This window comes from Pinus tabuliformis, chromosome 7 (genome assembly GCF_031772625.1).
Source record: "Pinus tabuliformis cultivar Carrire ecotype Pingquan chromosome 7, CPIR1, whole genome shotgun sequence".
Classification (NCBI taxonomy): domain Eukaryota; kingdom Viridiplantae; phylum Streptophyta; class Pinopsida; order Pinales; family Pinaceae; genus Pinus; species Pinus tabuliformis.
In genome coordinates this window covers 597,464,253-597,476,867 of record NC_142293.1, presented here as the reverse complement: position 1 = coordinate 597,476,867, position 12,615 = coordinate 597,464,253, and the positions used below count along the sequence as shown (strand labels likewise).

The following is a 12,615-nucleotide window of genomic DNA, read 5'->3' as shown; positions in this document are numbered from 1 at the left end:
ATGAAACATTCATTCCCGAGCCAAATAACCATCAAATTATAAACTGTAAATGCACACATACAGGTTCAGACATTTTCGGTCAAATAGAAAGTAGGATTGAGACTAGCCATAAGCTGTAATCAGCTGATGCTGTTAAATGGCGAAGGGCTATTTTGGACAATGGCTAAATTAAGTATCAAAATCTGTCAATTTCTCACAGCATTCTGATAACATCATGTTAAGATTAAAACTAGGAAAATATGCCTAAATCATATATGGTCTCTACAGACTTGTACACCAAGTAATCTCTAAAAATTGCGAAGATGTTTTATGTTTAGATAATTAATATTCAGGCAGAGCTTCGCACTCAAAGACAAACTATCCCTCAAGCCATCAGATGGCTGCTGTGCATTTTATTGGGAAACAAACACTGATAAGCGTGTTTTGTGGAAGGGTAAGGCTGCCACTGTTTTTGGGATTGCTTTACCACAGAGCACACCATGCATGGGGCAGGTGGATGATTAGACATCAAGAAAATTCTAGACCACTATCAGGTTGAGAAGAATCTCCTATGAAAAAATTGTGTTTTTATATGGGAGAGACTAAACATTCAAAACAAAGTTACAAGCTCAAGCTCCAGCGAGAATGAGCAATTTCAATAAAGAGAGAAGCTGTCTTGAAATTAGAGCGGGAGGCAGAAATGCTAACACTCCTTGGCTGTGTAGGAGGAAGGGTCTGTACGACCACAGCCTGATTCATTGATAGCCATCCTTGCAAATGAACCTAAGCTGCATAGTTATTTTAAAGCCTGTGTGTGACAAAATCTGTCCCAAGTTTCACCAAAATAGCTGAGTCTAGCATTTATCCTAGTATGTATTTTGAATTTTCAGTTTTAGTAGTAGCCTTGAGCTCTCTCACATAGCTGTCACATTGTCATGGTTACACGAAAAAGATTCAAAAGAACAGTTTTTTGGTGATAAATTTTGAAATTTCAATGTCAATGTTGAATGTTCAATGATGTGCATCTTTAAATGATTATCATTAAAGTTTTCTTGTTTAAATTTGAAAAAATATACAAATTCAAATTTCATATATATTATTAATTATAAATTTATAATTTATAAAATTTAATATTATTATATTACCCAACAAACCCATGCACCCTGTTTCCAAAAATGCCGTCCCCGTCCCCGCACCCACGTTTCCTGGCAACATAGAAATTATCAGATTAAAAAAATAATTTACCATATGGTTAAACTGCCCCCTTTACTCTTTATTGTGAAGAATTGATAAAACAACAGAGAAAGTAGTTTGGCCCACCATTACAGTGCTGCATTACCTTTCGTGAGAATTGGTCAAAAATACTTAATTACTCGTTAGTTTGAGAAAGTGATCCAGCTACATAGTTTGGTTCACTCCGAAAGCTAGATTATGAGGAATTGATGAAATCAGAGAAAATAATATGTTGGCGAATTTGACGGATTGGTCAGGCTCTACATGGTTTGGTTAACGCTAAAGCTCGAGAAATGGTCAACACAGGAGAGGGACAATATGGGACTGGCACTACTATGGCGAACTGCAATTGAACCAACCAAAAAGCTAAAGTGATTAGACCAATACAGAGTGCATAACCAGTTCATTAGTAGTGTTCAAGTGATTAAAACAATGAAGAGTGCAAAAGCGAGTACGAGTAAGGGTTGACAGAGCACTCCAGAACTGCCTTCGGTAGAACAGTAAAATCCCACAAACATAGTCCCAATCAAACTATGAACAGTTCAACTGGGGATTGCAATCAACAGCACGACAGAGGTATGAACAGTTTAAGTTCTTTCCGAGAGAAAGTATTAGTTGAGGAATGATAATTAAATTTCAATTTTGTAAAGAATATTAATATATTGGATTTCAGACTTTTGAGATTTATATTGAATATTTGAATTTTTTTTCAAGGTTAATCACATTAAATTAAACATCAGTGTTGGTCCAGAAAAATGAGAAGGATATTTAGAATTTTTAATATGGTTTATCCTCATGATTAAGACGGAAAAAAACTATCAATCTTTAAAATTAATTATCAAAAATACCTCATGTTTCAGAATTCACCATTAAAAATTATAACCGCTAAAAATTTATACATTATTTTAATTAAAATAAAAATGTCTATAAAAAATCTAAATTAATATTTAATAAATAATTAAAAATTAATATTTAAATAAATATGAGTGGATGAAATAAATATTATTATCTTTTTTCTTAATTTAAATTTAAATTATTTTTAAATTTATAATAAAATAATAAATATATTTTTATAAAAAAATTAATATATATATATATATATAATCAAGTAATTTAGAATGGTTGTTATAATAATGTTTCAATTTAAGTTTATGCTTGGTAATGGTTGTTATAATAATGTTTTAATTTTAAGTTTATGTTGAGTAATTTCAGCCAGTAGTTATAATATTATTATGTTTGTTTTTTGGTGGTGTTTGTTAAATGTAATATTTTTATTTAATTTTTATAATGTGAAATAAATAATGTTAGTGCTGGGTTTGAGTAGAGGTTTTTTTCTATTTTAGTATAAAAGAGATGTTGTAAGATTATATTATGTCATGTGATATTAAGATATTTTATGTAAATATTTTGACTTGACAAAACTACATAATAACAAAAATAAAAATAAAATACAATTTAAAAAAATAAATAAAATCAATAATTATAATTACTAATTAAAACATTTTGGCTGGGTCAAATTACATAAAAATAAAGTAAAATAAATAATTATCAATTATCAATTATTAATAATTAAACTAGTCTAGATCCATCTTAATTTATGACCTACCAAGCTCTGAGAGGGATCATCTCAGCTGCTAGAGGGATCATCTCTTCAGGTGCAAACCTCTTAATTTAGGATCTACCAAGCTCTGAGAGGGATCATCTCTTCAGGTGCAAACCTCTTTTAGAGTGAAAAGATATTTGACAGAGTGAAAAAATAATTGATCCCTCTAGATGCTTAGTAGTTCCAGAGTTAAGATGGATCTAGGCTGGTGCTAAGAGGTACTCTATGGAAGATATATTGTAATGTTTTGTTTTGTCTTATAAACATTTTAACTTGGTCAAATTACATAAAAATAAATAAAATTAAAATAAAATAAAATAAAAAATATTAAATATAATTATTAATTAAAACATTTGGGCTTAATCAAATTATATAAAAGTAAAACATAAAAAAATTAAAATTATTAGTTATAATTATAACTAATAATTAAGCAACCTAGATCCATCTGAACTTTGGTTCTACCAATATCACCTCAATTCCATTGTTTTTACTTGATCTTTGTTTATGTGATGTTGGTAAAATGTAATGCCATCCTATTTTTCACTTAACTATGTATGAGGGTTTGATTATATATAAATAAGCTAAATTTAATGTTGAAATATGTTAATGGACCTAGTTTTGAAAAAGTACTTTAAAAAGAGCATGGTATAACCTATATATGAAATAGTTTTTTTCACAAAATCTGGTGATACAATTTCAAGCAAGACTCTAAATTTTTGTTATTTAAAATATTTTTTTGAATGTATAAATAAATTCAACACTCTAAAAAAACTTAACACTACATTTCATTATTTCCTTTATAAATTAAACTAGAGTAAATTAATTTTTTAATTATATTTTTAAGTAGAATATATTCTATTTATTCATTTTTTTCAAAAATTTTGTGATTTGTGTTATGATAAAATGGGTCAAATCCACTAAATAAAAAGTCCAATAATCAAAATTCCCATCAACTAGGTGGAATTTTGACCCTAAAAAAAATAAATTTTAATAGGTAAAAGGTTGAGTGTAATAATTAACTTTACTGTATCTTTTACTATGAACCTTGGAATAAAGTCAAGCAAGGCATGCATTAACTAGGTCTAACTAATCAACCAATTTGAACCAACTTGTCAACCAACGTAATCTTGTGAGATATAAGATGTAGCATGGATGGACTAATAAATTTGAAGTGGGTTAATACGTGAAAAAACTTATCATTTTAAAGGGATTTATAATTTTAAAGTAAATTTTCACAAGATTTGAGAAAGAATTTCCACGGGAAAGGAGTTAGGTTGGTCTATTTATTAACTTATTCTAGTAAGTTAAAATTTTTTTACCTATAAATTGTTTTAGATTAGTTAATCATAATAAATTTTAAAAAAATTGTGAATTTTTCATTATTAAATGTTTTATTTAAAGTAATATTTATACTGTAAAGCATTTTCTTTTGAAATGAACTCCCAAACTGCTTTCGTGTCAAAATATGTGTCATTCGATTTTGTTGTTAGACGATTGGGTAATCATTACCCGTTGATTTGAATTGAACAATGCCAACCGTGACGGTTGTTACTGGGTCGTTGGATCCTGCAATAACTGTCAACTATCTTCCTTATGAACCGTCAACTGACTTAACTTATTATATCGATAATATTTTGCTCCATGAACAAGGTTTTTCTTCAGATTTTCAAGTATGCTTCTTTCGTTAATTCTGCCAGTCTGTAACTTGATCTTGCGTTGTAAGTTTTGATTTATGCTGATATCAATAATATTTTGCTCCATGAACAAGGTTTTTCTTCAGATTTTCAGGTTAGGTAGCTGGTATTTCGAAGGCAGAGGCACATCTATTGCAGATCGTTAATCCCCTGTAGCGGATCAGTAGTTTTCCGGGCTCAAATTTGTAAGGTATGTATCGTATTATTTTACTCTTACCCCCCTTGCATTTGCATTACTTGCTAATTCCTGAGAGAGGATTTCGATGGTGATTTTCGCACCGGTAATGAGAGTTTTGTTTTCTCGAGCGTTTTCTGTTTTCTCAAAAGTGCCTCTCTGAGATGGCCGAGGTTTTGTTCTGGGTTTGGTAGAGATCACTGGATTTTTTGTTTCTGGGTGTCGCAGTAGTCTAGCTTTTGTTTTGGGTATGACAGCTGTTTTTAGCATAAATGAACTGGGGTTTATATTCTTATATTTTTTTTTTTTGCCTATCTTTGCCATAGTTGAGATCTCGCTTGGTATTCTATGCTTTTCTTCTTTAGAAACTGTAATCGTGATAGATTTTATCCTCTTTGTTTAAGCTCTTACTTTTGCCACTATCGTTTCCAGGGTCTACTCATGGCTGAAATTTATTTCCTGATTTATAACTAGAGGCCATGCCAATTACTGTTTGCTATTTTGTAATTCTTGCTTTAGTCACTTGGCCCTCTTTTGGCGACATCATTTAGACAACGCATTGGATCATTCTCCATATTTGACTCCGTGTTGGACACTTCCTCTTTGGTTTCTCCATAAATCAACTGGGGTTTATATTCTTGTATTTGTTTTGCCTATCTTTGCCATAGTTGAGATCTCGCTTGGTATTCTATGTTTTTCTTCTCTGGACACTGTAATCGTGATAGATTTTAGCCTCTTTGTTTAAGCTCTTACTTTTGCCACTGTCCTTTCCAAGGTCTACTCATGGCTGAAATTTATTTCCTGATTTATAACTAGAGGCCATGCCAATTACTATTTGCTATTTTGTAATTCTTGTTTTAGTCTCTTGGCCCTCTTTTGGCGACATCATTTAGACAGCGCATTGGATCATTCTCCATATTTGACTCCGTGTTGGACACTTCCTCTTCCTCACCTTTTTTCTCTTCATCATGTCTAACAGACTTCTAGATACTCTCTTGCACTCTCTCTTCATCTTTTTTCATTATATCAGGTTTTGCTTTATGCTTCCAGGGCAGCTAAGGACATGGATGATGGCACCCCTACAGATTGGGATCACTGATTGTTCCCTCTAGTTCCATTGGCCTTTCTTTTAGTCGTTTGTTTGACAAAAAATAATAAAACAATCTAATCTTATTTGGAGGATAATGAATCTGTAATCTATTTGAAAGTGCTAAATCCCATGGGGGCTGTCACTGTTCATAAAATTCTCTACATTGCCACTCTGGAAGATTACTATGACATGATTATTAAATTAAATGGTTTAAACTTTACTATGAGTCTGAGACAACATTAGCGTTATAGTTTCAGAGCATTTTGTCTATTTCAGTTAATCATAAGTTGCTTTTATTAATAGTAAATACTGCAATGGTTATAGAATGTAATCTTCTTGGGTATTTTTTTGAGAGGGATCTGGCATCGCATGGTAACTATGTTATTACATGACAGCAGTTTGTTAATTTGGACTGTTCTTTGGAGAAGGAAAAATGCCAAGCGGTGGGTTTCGTGTGCTGCATCTTGTGAGACCATTTCTTTCAATCTTACCAGAAGTCTAGACAACTGAAAGAAAAGTACCCTTTAGGGAGAAGGTTCTTTACACTGTAATCTCCCTTTTCATCTTTCTCGTATGCAGTCAGTTGCCTCTATATGGAATACATTCAGCAACCGGTGCGGATCCATTCTATTGGATGCGTGTAATTCTGGCTTCTAATCGGGGAACTGTTATGGAACTTGGTATCACCCCAATTGTTACCTCGGGCCTAGTAATGCAACTTTTGGTAGGATCCAAGATAATCGAGGTGGATAATAGTGTTCGTGAAGATCAGGCATTGCTGTAAGTATTGTTGCTATTTTTTAATTTCATGACATTGATTTTGAGTTTTATGATGATCCACTAGTTTTGTGATTTCTTCTTAAGTCTCCAGATAGAGCAGTTGTGAGTCATCTGTGAGTTCATTTGGAAACCCCAACCCATTCTTTCAAAATTGCAACTGGGTCTTTGAATATTCCGAGCCTTTTTTTATCACATCACATTGTAGTCAATGTTGTACCGTGTTGCCAGCTCATAAACTGTTGTTATCAAATACAAAATATTTCTTTCCTTTCGCTCTTATTTTGTTCTCTCTTTCTAAAGAACTTGTAGGTGGCGGTATTTGTAAAAGTTCAGTAACTGTCTGGTTTGGCTTCTGTGTAAATCTTCATAATTTGATTTTTCTCTTGTGCAATTGCAGTGAGAGCATAATATGGAAGGCATTTAGTCCTACAACAATTAATAGTGGACGAGGTGTAGAGTTTGAGGGAGCTGTCATTGCATTGTTCCATTTGTTGATAACCAGAACTGACAAGGTCAGGGCTCTGCGAGAAGCTTTTTATAGGCAAAATCTACCAAATGTCACCAACCTGCTTGCCAAAGTTTTGGTTTTTCTCGTTGTAATATACTTCCAAGGTTTTCATGTTGTTTTTCCTGTGAGGTCAAAGAATGCACGTGGGTAGCAGGGGTCATATCCTATCAAGTTATTCTATACCTCAAACATGCCAATTATTCTGCAGTCAGCTCTTGTTTCAAATTTGTATTTTATTTCCCAGGTATATTTTCTTTTAGTCTTTTATTTACGAAATCTGCAGATGCATTTATTTGCAATCTGGATCTAGATAGTTTCATTTGTATTTGGCATGTGTATTTCTATTGTTTTGCAGCTGCTTTATAGAAAGTACAATGGAAACTTCCTTTCCAATCTGCTTAAACACATCTGTTGAATGGCGAACTCAAAGACCACAAACATGGCATATCAGAATATAACTAGATCTAATAATTCAGTAACGTGAATATAGTGGTAAGCACACACTAGATGCATTCCGTATTTAAGTCAATTTTCTATTCATTATTTTTTATAAGTTTTTCATTGTCATATATTTATTGAATTATATTGATCGATGCATTTGATTATGCAACTTTGTTTTTAAAATTTAAAAAACTAACGAGTGAGAAAAGTTTATTCAAAAATAAATATGTTGTTTTTCTTTAATAATTACTCTATTAAACTTCAATAGCTTGGTGTAACCGGTGTATCGCACTAATTTGTATACTTCGTTTGTTGTGAATTTTTTATATACGGTCTAGATTTTTAATTTAATTATAAAAAGTAGTGGAGTTTTAAGATTTTAATTTAATTATTTATGATTGTGATGGTAAGTTAAGAATCTTGTTCTATATTTTTTAAATATATGTATGTTTACTTTATCTTTCTTTCTTTTTTTTTTCTTTTTTTAATTAACAATAAGATAATAAATTGAAATAAAGGTTACAATTTAGTTAGTTTTTTTTAGAAAGTTGAAATGTATAATGAAAAGTGTTGTTTAGAAATTATGTTATAGAAAAAAATTGTCCAATATTTTGATTAAACACGCACTGGTCACTTCATTTACAATGTCCATTCACATGTCATTATTCTTCCCCACTCTATGCAGTACTCTCCAGTCTATGCCTTACGATATTTCCTTTGCAACATCAGGTGCAAATGCTAGTTAATATTACTAGTCAAGTGTTCAAATTACTAAATTATGTCTAGGTTTAATTAAAAGAGGTTAAAACAAATACCACAATACAAGATATGTTAGTAATCATAACTCAATAAAATGATGAATGTTGTTAGGTCAACAGTTAGCACTTGGTATTAGTGGTTTGTGGCATTAAGTTTATGGTGTTGCATGTCGTTAAAGCCTTTAAAAGGATTAGGATTCTCCAATATTGTAGTCATTTTGAGTTAAACAAGTAAAAGCCTCACTTGAGGTGGGCCACAAAGTTGATTAGGTTGGATGAATTTAACCCAAAAGATAATATATAGATATTATTAGTCTAGTAAGTTGATTAGGTTGGATGCATTTAAGCCAAAAGATAATATATTGATATTATTAGTCTAGTTTTTCTCCGCTTGAGTTTTTTAAAAGTAAATCATGATGTGCATGGTTTATGTGTTTTCTTTGCTATGTATGTTTTTTTTTTTTTGTAAAGTTAGGCATTCTTCATTCCAGAAAACTACAAAATTACAGCAAACTAGAGTTCAGGTGGTAGGTCTGTTCGTAGGAAACCAGACCGCCACTTTTCGGCCTTAAAACCTGACCAAAATTTAAAAATTTTATGTTCCTTCTTCATGTCCTAACCATTGTTTCGCCCATTAAAATCTAGGCTAACGAAATTAATATAACTCGAAACCCAGATACAGTTTGGATTCACCAACAAAATAAACAAAAGAAGATACAACACAGCTAATCTTCATCCGACAAGTTACCCGGGGCATGCTTAGGGCCGCTAGAACCCAGCTTCAAGATCTTTTGCTCTATGGCCCATTTGAGTTCCAGCACCAATTGCTCCATGTCCTTTAGCAGCAGGTGGTTTCTGGCTGTCTGGACTTGGACAGCCACGATCTCTTTTAGGAGAAAATTCTTTATGTTGGTCGATTCTTCCGTCAGTTAGCATTTGAGGAGCTCCTCTTCTTGTTTGCGCTCTTCATCCTCCTCTTCTCGAACAACCTGGTTTACCTCCATTGCCCAGCCAACCACATGTTTCATGATCCAGTAGAACTGGAGTGTTTTATTAAACAACTTGTTCCTGCCTCTTGAGGTGCCTAGGTCTGTGATCACTGCCCAATCCTCGTGGGGGATCTCTTGGTTCATGCTGATTTCCCTCAGCAAGCGCTCCCACTCATGGATTAGCAAACGAACCTCAGGAGAAATGCTAGTCATGTATCCATCTATCAGGTGAAGGAGCTTTTCAATGTCAGGCTTCCTGCCCCTTTTGTTCGGATGGCTACTGGAGCCATCTTCCCTCTTCTTAGCAGAATTTCTCTTCCTTGGAGCCATCTTACTACTGACCGGGGACATGGGAATTGAGGAAGCTTTTCGACCTGTCACAGCAGAAAACCACAGGTCAGTGCGAGAGAGAAGGAGAACAATCGAGGCCTGTTCATTTGAAGCGTCATGCTCAGCATGGATGGACGCCCGGGTTCTTGTAGCAACACCATACCGGGCGCGACGGCTAAAGACCCACCACCTTCTCACAGGAGCCTGAAGAGACCCCCACCTGGCGAAGTGGTGAAACTTGACGGCCTTAGCCAGCAGGGGAGAATAACAAATGTGGTAGAGACCACGGAAGAAGGTCGGGGAACAGAGAATTCCAAGGGTACAAGGACCCTCCTGGAGAACGGCAAGACCTGAAAACGCCCCCCACGCAGTCTGACTCTCAGAACAGGGCCCAAAACTAGTATGGAGCCAATCTTCCCCATCTCGGGCGGAGGGGAGGAGAAACAAAAGAGTACTCGGAGGGCCATTTTCAATGCTACAATAGGGATTCTGTGCGCAAGGGCAGAGCATTTCTAGCCAGGCAAAGGGAACGGAGAAACAAGCATGCATAATGTCTGAAGGATGAAGACAATGGGAAGCATACCACATTTTCTTGTCGGAGTCGAGGAGGAGGGCTGGTTGCAGAGTCGAGCAGGTGCCTTTCCGCTCTTTGTCATCGTTCTTACCAAACTGAATGGGCCTTCCATCTATTTCCTTGGGCTTATTAACTTGTTGTCTTGTCAATCGTGCCTCCACTTGGCGGTTTAGTTTTCCGGCCTCCACTTGGCCGTTTAATTTTCCGTCAGGCATTCCAGCCTCCCTGTCTTAGGAAGTGGCGTGACTTGACCTTCCCGCTTTATGCATCATTATTCTGATATCTTTCCGGCTGCTCTTGTCGTAGCCTTCCTATACTCCTGATGCCACCTGTCGTCCTTCCTCTATCCATTATACCGAGTTCCGAAGCTGGCTCCAGATCCTTCCTTAATGTTGTTTCAGTTCGCACGTCTTCTCCGTCCCTTCGACCAGACCTACCATGCCCCATCACCTGCCAGATTTGATTATGCCTTTCTCCTCTACCGGTTCCCACGGATGTGCTGTCCATTCCCAGCTGTTGCAGATTTTCTCCGCCTCTGCTGCGAGCCCCCTGATCCTGACCGTTCATCTCTATCATGCCTTTACCACCTTTATCAATGTCAAGAAAATGTTGAAGTTGTGAATTCTCCTCCAGGTTCAGTTTAGGCAGACCTTTGTTGTTGATTTCTGTGCCCCGATTCCTGCAGCCCCAATTTGCAAGCCAATCCGCCGGCTTGTTACCTGCACGCCTGGTGTGAGTCAGGAGGATGTAGTCTATTCTGGGTAGAAGCTTCCCAATTTCGCTGACGAGCCAAGCTGTTCTCCAACTTTTGCTTATTTTCTCCACCGGTTTCTTCTGTTGGAGCTTCCTAAGCATGTCGATCACCAGCTTCAAGTCACCCTCGATTTGGAGGCGCTTGAAATTGACTTGTAGAGCAATTTCCAGGCCCCGTTTCAGGGCGTGCAGCTCGACTTCATTATTTGAGGCTTCCTCGCAGTCCATCATGAAGGTTCTTAGAGTTTTGCCCCCGGCGTCTCTGAAGACTCCCCCAATGCTAGCCTCTCCTGGGTTGTGTTTTGTAGTGTCGTCGAAGTTTAGCTTTATGAATCCCTGTGGGGGGTGTTGGTACTGGTTGCTTTCGGTCACTACTTTGGTCTGTTATTTTCGTGGAACTCCCCCATTTTCCATACTCTGGCTGACTTCTAGTCATTTTAGGATTGCCTCCTCTGTTGTCGAAGCCTACTAGTCTTCGTCCTTCCAGCTTTCCGTTAGGATTGTTTCCCGAGTGTTTCTAATGGTTTGTTCCCAGATTACTGCAGGGGTTCAGGTTTCTGCCTTGAAAATTGCCCCATTTCGTGCTTTCCAGATATTCTAGAGCAGGAACCCGGCAGAAAGGAGCCAGGCGTGATTGACCACTGGATTCTGGTAAGGATTTCTTGGCCAATTGACTATGGTGCTTACGATGTTTTGATGGTTTCTATGATGGCGTTCAAACAATTTATGGTGGCTTTCCCATAGGGAGATGCTGATGGAGCAGCGGTTCATCAAGTGTTCCATGTTTTCCTCTTGGGAAGCGGGATGGGCCTTGGCTTCCCTTCCTTAGAATCTGTTCCTAGGTAAGCGCTCTGCCATGAAGAATGGTCCAAATGAAGAAAGAGACTTTAGGCCAGTGCTTGATTTTCCAAAGGTTTTTCCACTGATTTGTTTCCGGTTGATGATTTTGGTTGATTTTGAGGTAGTAGGCTTCTGCTATTGTGAAATTTCTTTGAATTCGTTTACCTCATCTGAGTATGTCAGACCTTGTTTTCCCTGCTATTTTCCGAGATGCCATCTCTGTATAGTAATATTGCCATCTGTTGGTTTTTGGTGCTCCTTCCCAATCCTCTTTGTGTTTCCAATTGTGCCAGTATCCTTCCTCATCTGACTTCTAGAAATTGCCAACAGTTGAAGCCCCAGTCTGGGACGAGAAGGCTAGGATGGCATGGAGGTTTTCTTTTTGTATAAGGTGGTCTCGTTTCTGCCAAGATTCCTCCCAGCACCTGGTTTTGTCTTCTGCTCATATTTCCCAAAAACTGTGATCCCTTATCAGGTCTTTGCTGCCTCTCGCCAGGTTCCAGATTGCAGAGCCTCTGGTCTCTGTCGTACTTCTCAATCTTTCTTCAGTTTCCCTTTCCACATCGGATTTTCTTTCCCATAGCACCTTCTAAAGGTCGGGGCCACCCTGAAGCCACCTCCACCAGAGCTTTGCGCCCATGACTTGGTTAAGGACGAAGGGGTCGTGAAGCCCTAAACCACCATCTTTGGGGAGTCGGCTAAGCCACTCCCATGAGATTAGGGCCCACTTTCTTGTTTTGCTGGTCCCCTGCCAGAGGAATTTTTTGAACAGGGTTACCAGCTTTTGGCTAGCAGTCTTAGGAATAGCTTGGCACGAGAGCTGGTAGTTTGGGATGGCCTATAGAACTGATTTCAAGAGGGTTATCTG

General features: G+C 36.6%; 1 pseudogene; it reads left to right on the top strand.

Moving 5' to 3' along the window:
• Nucleotides 1-6,207: 6,207 nt before the first annotated feature.
• Nucleotides 6,208-7,477, top strand: LOC149248841 (uncharacterized; annotated as a pseudogene).
• Nucleotides 7,478-12,615: the final 5,138 nt, after the last annotated feature.